General features: G+C 32.6%; 1 protein-coding gene across 1 annotated transcript in view; it reads left to right on the forward strand.

Annotated features, from left to right (window-relative positions):
• Positions 1–10,958, forward strand: part of LOC114713018 (cysteine-rich receptor-like protein kinase 10) — a 31,329-nt gene that overhangs the window by 14,808 nt on the left and 5,563 nt on the right. The gene's annotated exons all lie outside the window — the stretch shown is intronic.

The following is a 10,958-nucleotide window of genomic DNA, read 5'->3' on the forward strand; positions in this document are numbered from 1 at the left end:
ATTCCTTTAGAAAACTAATTTCAAAGATTGAATAAGTAACCACTTAAACTTGGGTGAGTTAACTTGTTAATGAGACTCTTGACCGAAAGATTTAAACACCTTCCTTAATGCACAACTGGGAGGGAGATTAATGCAATGATGTGAAAAACTTGGCAAATTAACCAAAAGTGCACTCAAGCAGCTGCACTTAATTAGAAATACATTAGATTAATCGATCCAAAATATTTACAATCAAAAAGTAGCAATGATCAATACAAATCACACTTCTATCACATAATCTCATTATCCAATCCAATCACAAAGATAATTATAACAAAAATTCAACTCCAGCCACATAGTATCCAAATCTAACGCGGACTGAACAACTACTAGCTAAAGAAAGTGGAAAAAAAATAAAGAAACTCTCCAAATGAATGCTTCAAGCTCAGGTCTTCATCATTCTCCTTAGGGCAATGACGTTCAGCTCCTCATAGATGTTGGAATTGCTTCACCAAGCTCTAGACTCGTCCATTACAAAAAAAACATGATTTTAGCGACGAAATTCGGCGACGAAATTTTTTATTTAGTGACAGAATTAGCGATGGATTAGCGACGGAAATGCATTAGCGACAGAATTCCGTCGCTAATTCTTGACAGAAATTTCGGTCGCTAATTTTTCCGTCGCTAACCCGATTTTTTAAAAAATAAAATAAAATGCCACGTGGCACCTCTACCAATTGCCACGTCATCACAGGGGACCACCTCCACATGTCGATGCCACCTCCCTCTGCCTGCCACGTGTGCGCCACATGTTGCCACCACATAATTTCCTCCTCAAAGTGACTTCTCCATGACTTGAACCCAGGACCTCCTCTGTGCGTGCGTGCGGCTTTACCAATTGAATTACAATGAACTTGTTGACTTATTATGTAAAATTAAATATATATATAAATAATATTATTTTACGCAAATAATTATATATACATATATATTATTAAAAACTAAAAATATACTATATGATAATTTTAATCATAACTATTTTAATGAAAATATAATTTTTAAATATTTGTTTTACTATTTTTTATAATGTTTTATTTTTAAAAAAAATATTTTCAATATAATTTTAATTTCTAGCGACACTAATTTTGAATTTTAAATCATAAATAACTTTTTTATAAATATTTTTTAAATTTATTTTTAATTAACATTGATAAGATATACAATTTAATTATATATGTATTATATTACATTATATTATAATATCTATATGTGTTTTATATATTTGAAGAAAATCATTTACAATTAGTCAAAAAATCTTGTTATTAAAAAAAATAACTACTATAATAAAATCTAATAAATTATTCTATATAAAAAATTAAATGATTTGAATAGGTTATGATAAACAGTATTCTCTTCTTGTATATATATCCTATGTAATTTATTTTCTTAAAATTCTTTGTATATACTATTTGTTTTTGTATTGAAGACTAAAATCAATCTATATCATGAGTATTAATTATATCATGATTAAATTTTATTATTCATTTTTTTTGGTTTTTAATTTCTATCATATATTATATATTTCAATATATTTTACATATGATAAAATTATTTCTTTCTTAAATTAGTTTGTATAAGAAAGTTATTAACATTCTTATTATATTTTTTAATTATTATTAATAATCAAGAGGAAATTATTTTAACAAAATATAGACAAGTGTTCTAAGAAATTTCTTTCTATTTTCAGTATATACATAATGATGACATGAATGATGACGATATCTTCATTAATACCAACTCCACAAATATATCAATTTATTTTATAATTAAAAATGTTTTAAATCATTATATTCTTAATTGTTATTATATAAATTTTTGTAAGATTATAATTTAAATAACAAAATTTAAAAATTAGTGATGGATTAGTGACAGAATTGCGACGAAATAGAATTAGCGACGGAATTAGTGACAAAAACTTCTGCGACGGAATTAGTGACGGAAATTTCTGACAAAAAAAATTCCATTGCTAAATATTCATTGACGGATTTTCTGACGGAATTTAGCGACGGACAGAAATTCTATCACTAATCCATTGCCAATATTAGCAACGGGAAAATTCCGTCATTAATCTGTCGAAAAAATTAGCGACGGAATTTTCGTTGCAATTCTATCGCAAATTAGCGACGGAATTTTTTTCCGTCGCTAATCAGTTGTTTTTTTGTAGTGGTCACAACAGTCATGGTAAGTGCAGGAAAATGAAATGGATAAATGGAAAATGGAAGAGAAGTGATGATAAATGGATAGAATGGGAGAGAAAGCTCTTGAATGGGTAGCAGCTGCTTAAGGTTCGAATTCTACAATGCTAGGGATCATATTGGATGAGCGGGAGTGGGCACGGGAGTTGGCATCTCGGATTTTGGGCTAGAATCTTGAATCTATTTTGCTGAGGTAGTCTCGTCGTAGTAAAAGTACATACTTGCCGCAGTGAATGGCAAACATTTAATGAAGCTATGTGTTTTGGTCCATCTAGTCCTCTTCTATTGTTTTCAGAATCTCCGGGTCCTTGATGGTGATTTCCTGAGGTCTTTGATTGTCATTCCTTCAATTGACTTCATTTGACTTTGACTTGACTTTAACTTTGACCTAAAATATAATTTAGGCAATTGTTTTATCCCATATTCTTCAGAATTAACTCAATCGGATTAAATCAATGGAAGAATGATAATTTTGCCCTTTACAACAACTAACACCAATAAATCACCTTACTTTCCAATTTGCCACGAAATTACACCAAGTCATGCAATTAGGCTTAGTGAATATCATAAAAACTCATGAAATGACATTAATTAACAGGGAAAATGGGGTAAATTAGCCTTTAATCTTGTAACTCATGTCCCACTCATATTCATGTGATTTATTATCCATTATGTTATTGAAGTAGAAGTGTAACTTACGCATAAGATTATACCTATAAATAGGACTTAAAGTGAAATAACAGGAGGAATGTAATATCACTCTCATTTTTTTTGTTTACATCTTTTCTCTAATTTATTTTCTTTTTTGGTTAATTTTATAACATAAGGTATATAATTATTAAATTCCTCTAACATTTTCACCTAAGGTGTCAGAATCTCTACACACGACCCTGATTTTTCGAAACAGTCTTTTTGCTTAAAAAAGATTTACTAGCAATCTAAAATAAATATAGAAATGAAAATTAAAACTTTCTATTATTTCTTTCGCCACAACACCTTTTCTGATTTTGAATTGACCAAAAATGCAAACGTAATATTCCAATAAGGACTAATAATCTAGAATCAAACTGGAAACTAAAACCAAAACATAAAAAACAAAAAAATATTATCATTTTTAAATCCCGCCAAAAATTTTCCATTTGAGTGCCACTCGACAGAGTATTTTTGCATAGGAACCAAATTCTTCTCTAAGCACGCTAGAAGTAGCATCATTTAAATCCTTCATTCTTGCATAAATCTCTTTAGCTTCTTCACCCTCCATCAAACTCTCTATCAATTTTGCAATTTCTTACCTTCTCACTATGAGATTTTCGCTAACCTTTGGCCTTAATGCCACCTTCAGGCCATTAATTACTAAAACAGCATTCATTCTCTGCTCTCCAAACAATGGAAAAGCTCTCAATGGCACTCCCTTCTGTATGCTCTCAAGAATGGAATTCCAACCACAATGACTCAAAAACCCACCAATTGCATTGTGGCTAAGTATTTGAATTTGAGGTGCCCATGAAGGAATGACCAAACCTTTGCCTTTGATTCTCTCCAAAAACCCTTCTGGTAAGAAATCTAAAGGATTCTTGTTTTCAAAACCAAAATAAGTTGTACAAGCAATTTTACTTGGGGCTCTCACAACCCATAAGAACTTCTTTCCACCTAGTTCCAACCCGAAAGCAAGTTCATTTAGTTTATCTTAAGACACTGTCCCTCCACTCCCAAATGAAACATATAGAATGGATCTGCGATTTTGATTGTTCAACCATTTTGAACAATCCGGTCCATTAATTTTTTTGCTCACTACGTAACCCACTTTATAAAATGGGTCCTACCGGGTAAATCTGAGGCTTGCCTTTGAACTCTTCGTGCAAGGCTTTAATCGTCTCAGTTTCCAATTCTGGGAAACGATTAACAAGAACTCCATCAGCATGACTAATTCTTCTGCAACGCTCAAGAAGCACGTTGCTTGTAAACTATGTTGCTTCGGTCCTGAAGAGAGTCTATGGGATCTTGTAGGTCTCTGAACTCCGAAGAGATCCTGTCTTCTCCAACTTTTTAATTTGGTGCACGCAGGTAAAGAGATGAAGCCATGGCAGAAAAGGGGCAGTCTACATAGGATAATATATTGAGTCCGGAAGCAATTTCTAGTGCTTCCATGGCAAAAGGATCGGCAACCAAAGCCGAGAGGCCATCTCTTGAACTCAAGGATTCCAGTTCCTGACGAATATATGGCAGTGAGAGACTCAACACGCGCTGAATTTGGACTGCACTATGAACTGCTTGATTGTTTTGATGAGCAATAATGTCTGTTTCATGAACTGGTGGGAGAAAAATGGAGTGTATATTTTAATGAAGAGTTTGAAGGTAGGCTATGCACTAAAAAAAAAAAAAAGCTTATTAATAACAGAATTAGCTAGGAAAAATTATTCCGTCACTAACTTTTAACAGATTACCGACAGAAATTCTGTCCCTAGAGGAAATTTTTCCATCGCTAATATTAGCGATGAATGAGTAACGGAATTTTATTCTATCACTAAATTTCATTGCTAATATGTCAAAAAATCTGTCAGTAATTTTTCTAGTGATAGAATTTTTCTACTAGAAATTTCTTTCGCTAATTCATCGCTAATTTTAGTTATAAAATTTTTAGTGATGAAATTTTTCCATAACTAATTCTACTTCTAAATTTTTTGTTGCGGAAATTTTTGTCACTAGTTCCATCGCTAGGTGTCTATTTCATTACAATGTCGTCACTGATCCATCACTAATTTTAAATTTTATTATTTTCAGTTATAATCCTCCAACAATTTTTATGATAACATAATTAAGAATGCAATGATTTAAATATATTTTCAATTGTAAATAAATTGATATATTTGTAGAGTTAGTGTTAATAAAGATATCATCATGATTCATCTCATCATTAGATACATGAAGACAGCTTCTTAGAAAACTTATTTTATGTCTCATTAAAATCAATTACTCTTGATCATTAATAATAATTAAACAAATATGATAAGAATATTAATAATTTCTTATACAAATTAATATAATAATGAAATTTGATCATTACATAATTAATAACTCATAGATTGCAAAACAAAGATTGTAGATACAAAGGTTTTCTAGAAAAGAAATTATGTAGGATACAGAACACTAAATTTCATCACTAATCACATGGCTTTTTTGTAGTGATCGTGGAGGAGGAAAGAGACCCCCAAGTGTGCGAATGATGCAATTAAGATGAAAATTCGGGGTGAGCTAAACAAGATGGCAACACGTGACTGGTGGAGGTGAGGTGACAGCGACATGTGACAATAGAGGGAAGGTGGCGGTTGACAGAAGCGCCACATGGCACTTCAAATTTTTAAAAAAAATTTTGGATTAACAACGGAATTAGCAACGAAAAAATTTCATCACAAATTCTATCATAAATTAGCGACAAAGTAGTGATGGAAAATGTCTGTTGCTAATTAACGATAGAATTGAAATTCGTCACTAATCCAATTAGCGACAAAACAAGTTTTGCTACTAATTCCATCACGAATCTGATTCTGTTGCTAATCCATCACTGAATAGAAAATTTCATTATTAAATTCTGTCACATTTTTTATAGTGATGGTGCAAGAGGAAAGAGACCCCAATTGTGGGAATGATGCAATTAACATGAAAACCTGGGGTGATCTGAACAAGTCGCTTGGAGAACTCAATAAGGGGGACAAGATGGGTGAGCCCTGCACTGGGAATGACGGCTATGTGAATTGTTTTTTCCATGGAAGCTTGGCTCTGAGAAATTGCCTTTTTCGTGCTTACTACGGAATGAGTTGAAAACAATGTACGACATATATTAATGCAAAGTTATTGATTCTCCTCAAGCTTTGACATGCCTGAAATCTTAACAAATCCTTCTACCATTCGAAATGACATAAATACCACTCTGATCTAGTTATTTATAAGGAAGACCTTTGATCTTAATGTAAATCACTTATGCTGACAAAAAAGAGTAATTTATAGTATATTTAATCCTTATTTTCTAATTTATTATTATTTAATTGTTATTAAAAAAAGGAGAGAAAAAGGAGAGGCAGAGAGAACTTAAATAAAAGTAAAATTAAAATTTTTTTATCAATTTAATACATTTCTTAATATACGAAAATATTTTATAAGTGACTTATATTAAGAAAATGAGTGGTACTCTATGACATTGTTGAAATGCTGCAAAGATAAATATTTGTGTGTTTATATAATAAAATAACATCATAATAAATATTTATTGAACAACAAATTATAAAAACTGAGTACCTTTTTTTCCTTCTTGATATCAAATTCTTTAATTTAAGTTAATTAATTCTCTACATCTTACACATTCATATATTTAGAAACAAATTACTTCATGTCTTGTTTTTATATATTCATATTTTATTTTTTTTCCCAAAAATTTTACGCATTTTCACAATGGAAATGAAAGTGATGTTATGGTGTTTTGACCACGGACACTGAAATCAATAAGTTGTATTTGAGATTTGGATGGTTATGGTTGTTTTATTTTTTTCTAGAGATGAAAGAATTCATTTCTTATATATAATTATTTGATAGCTAGTACTATTATATCAAATTTAAACATGATCGAATCTAATTGTAAGTGAACTTTTCAATATGATGTTTTTCAATCATCCATTATGACAGTTCAAATTCTTAACTTCTTTCAAGAGGAATTAAATTAGATGAGTAATATGATGATCCTGCTTGTTGCCAAGTTATCAATTGCTTCCCAGAAATACGTATATGTTGCATCCAAGAAACGTGGATAATGTTTTGGTTGAACGGTGCTTGATGGGACTCAAGTTTTGTCAGGAATCCAAAAGGGAATGAGTTTGGGTGTCAAACTTATCAGATTTGGATTATTTAGATCTGTTTTGGATGGTCTAGTTCTCATGTCTTTTTTAATATATATTTTAAATATTTACTTAATGAATATAAAATCTAAAATAAAAATAATCTCTTCTTAATTATAATTTTTTTTAAAAACATTTTTTATTTAAAAATAATTAATTCAAAATTTTAGATATCAACGGTTCAGGGTTAGATTTAAACAATCCAAATCTTATAAGTTTTGAATAATAAGAGCATAAGAGACAAATTTGAAACCGCTTGGATCCATTTCCGTTTCTAAAGTAATTGAAAATCTCATTTCCTTAGTGTAATTCATGGGTTATTATTATTTGTTTGGTAACCCTCCAAATTTTGGAGAATTTAAAAAATCATAACTTATTCTAGAAGCTACATGATATTGACTGATCAAACATTCTCATCAAATTTTCTCTTTTCATTAACCACGGAAGTGGCTGAGTTCTGTTTAGCTTTATCACCTATTCTATTCCACGGTTGGAGGTAAAGATTGCATCACACAAGGCTGACTATCCTGTTCCATTGGAGCTAGAGAAGAATTCTCCTCCACTTCCTTGTGTCTTTTAGGGTCAGAGCTAATCTCACTACAAAAAATTCGACCTTCAGCGGCGACAAAAGTCGCCGCTGAAAGTCCCAAAGTCGCCGCTGAAAAGTTTCAGCGGCGACATTTTGTCGCTGCCAAGTCGTCGCCGCAGCGGCCGTGGCTGAAACTTATCAGCGGCGACAAAAATAGTCGCCGCTGAAAGTCATATCAGTAGCGACTTTTCGTCGCCGCTGAAAGGTGAGAGTTTACCACCGGGAAAGAGTCGCCACCGAAACATAAGAATCAGCGGCGACTAATGTCGCCGCTGATTGTGGCTTCAGAGCGGCGACCCTTTTGTCGCCGCTGAATCCTTTTTTAGCGGCGACACTTTTGTCGCCGCTGAAGCTTGTTTTAGTGGCGACCTGAAAGTCGCCGCTGAAGCCATAATCAGTGGCCACACTTATGTCGTCGCTAAAACAAGCTTCAGCGGCGACAAATGCCGCCGTTGATTACCCTTTTTTTGTGATTTTAATTATTTTTATAATATATTAATTATGCAAAAAATTTTATTTATATTCCTGATAAATATTATCAAAAGGTTTAATAAAAATAAAGTAATTAACACACAAATATAATATATTAAATGATAAGATTTATATAACCATCAAAGTGTTTTTGTGTCTTTAACTAAAAAAAATTGTTCAATTAAAGGATACATTACATAATGCAAAAGAAAAATTATGTAGAAGGAGGGACGCTAGAAGTAGGGGTATCTGCAGGAGCATTTAACTGCATCTTTTGCATGAAAGCAGTGAACTGAGCTTGTATTCTCTGTTCCATCAGTTGCTCCATCTTTTGTTCAAGTTGTGTACACTCTGCTTCCATCTTTGCTCGCTCTGCTGCACGTTCTGCTTCCATCCTCTCTCGCTCTGCAGCAAGATTTGCTTCCATCTTTTCTCGCTCCTCCTGAAATCTTCTTTCAAACTCTTCATACAACTGTGTGCGTACATTCTCAAGTGAATCACTAGATTGAGAGTGAAGTCTCTTCCTTCGAGGCTCTGCTCCATAACTTTTTCTTCTAACATATCCTGACCTCTCACCAAAAACAGCTGTCAATATCTCATCAGAGGTCATTCGAGCATCACTCTCTAAGGATTGCTGCTGAACGAGCTCATGCATGCGATCCTACAGTGACAAATTACAAATTACATTAATGAAAAAAATAAAACTATTTAATTAAACATAAAGGACAAATATTATGTATACATGAATCTCTTCAGATCGCGGATCCACCCACTCTAACTGGCCATCTGCGGTCTTCCTAGTATGTGTTATCTCCCGTAACTATCACTTTTGGCGGCGACATTTTTGTCGCCGCAAAAGGACCTGACTTTCAGCGGCGACACTTCTTGTCGCCTCTGAAAGTCATATTTTCAGCGGCGACTTCTTTTGTCGCCGCTGAAAGTCATCACTGAAAGTTTAATTTTTTGTAGTGTCTTAACACAAAGATGTATTATCCTTTTTCTTCTTTTTATTGTAATTCTCAAGAGCTAATTCATCTCACAAATTAAACTACCCACAAAGCATGTACATAGACACTCTAACAGCCAATGTTACTGTAGCCTAATGGCATGAAAGCTTCCAAATACGTGAGATTTGCGGGTTGGATCCTGGTTAGCCAATAACCTCAACCCATTAAATTAGTAACTGCTCTTCTAATAAAGAAAACATAGAGACACTCTAACAATTGCTAATGTGATCATGAATTAGAGTTTTTCTTTATATTGCAAGTGATATTCCTCATCTTGCAAAAGTCCTTCTCAAACCTCATCTAGTAGCATGGAATTGGGAAGAAACGATTGGAAGATGAAGTGGAACTGAGTTTTCTTTGAATGTTTTGTGTGCACGATTCCACCATGGAAGTGGTCCACTTTCAAGGAAGCTGATTTTTTTTTTTTAAACAATCCTTCCCTTATTTATTTTATGTAATGACAACTTTGTCCTTCTCATTTTTACACTGACCCTCACTTGTCTCTCTTATCTACCGTTATCCTCCCCTCTTCTTCAACCACCCGCCTCATCTCCACTTCCACTTTCGTAAAAAATCTTCCATTAATGGAACATTATTTTTCATGAACTATACGGTATGTTACATCGGATCATACACAAGAACAAGCCACTCATGAATTTAAAAAAACAGTGTAAAAATACTTGTTAATTTTGATCTTTTGTAATATAACTATAGCCATAACCGAGATATCCTTAACCTCTCCAGATAACCCGGCATTACATGAGGTTGGTTGGCATTTATTTATTTGATTATTTGAATGCGTAACCAATGTCAATATTTTAATTAGCTTGTCTTCTCATGGCCCAAAAAAAAAAAACTTCTTTTCTGAGTTCTGAGTCTATCTCTGTGTTTTTAATATTTCCAATGTCTACTTGTTATTGAATAACAAATTATGTTTATCACACAGCACACCAATGCTGAAGATTTGTCCAAGTCAAGCATTATCGGCAACTTGTGTTTGGAAGAAGTGTCAGGATCTACGAAGGTGCAATGAAATTGAAGTTGTGGACAAATAATTAAAAGACAATGTTAAAGAAACAACTATTGATATTCTACAGTCAACTTGAACATATATAGTAACGGCGGCTTGTCTTCAATATGTGCCAGCCCTATGGAACCTTTTTCCTTCTTGTCCTATAAATTATACTTTAGAGAAGAAGATTGGGGGGAAGGACCTAGTAAGCAAATTAATTGGAAAATTTTGACTTAGATTTCAAGACATGGAAGAAGTGCAAAATCATGGAAGGTACAATGTAGATTATAGATGATAAATTGTAGATTCTGAACTAGGTCATTTTTTCTCAATTAATTATATGAAAAAATTACATAGAATATTTTATTTCAAAATTTGTCTATTTAAATTCATTTTAATAACAACTTTTTTTTCAAAAGTTTATTGCTTTTACACATACTACAAATATAAATAAAAATTTATTACCTCGTATTTAAACTTTGTAATTTGTGTAAATTAACGTTTAAGATAACGTAAAATTTTTACTGAGTTGCATGCTAGTCATTTTATAATTTGTGTTAATTGAATTTGCAGTTTTTTTAATATTCCTCTGCGTACCTTTTCCACTGTAGATCCTATATCCACCACCAACTTTTTTATTGGGTTCCGCACTCACTCATTTCACCGAAACCCAACATGTTTCCTTTGTTATAAACAATTATGATTAAAAAAAAGAAGAAGCCATTGTATCCCGTGGAACTACAGTAGCCAGGCCCACGC

Source organism: Neltuma alba, unplaced genomic scaffold, assembly GCF_004799145.2.
Source record: "Neltuma alba isolate B1F8T4 unplaced genomic scaffold, ASM479914v2 tig00011409_pilon, whole genome shotgun sequence".
Taxonomy (NCBI): domain Eukaryota; kingdom Viridiplantae; phylum Streptophyta; class Magnoliopsida; order Fabales; family Fabaceae; genus Neltuma; species Neltuma alba.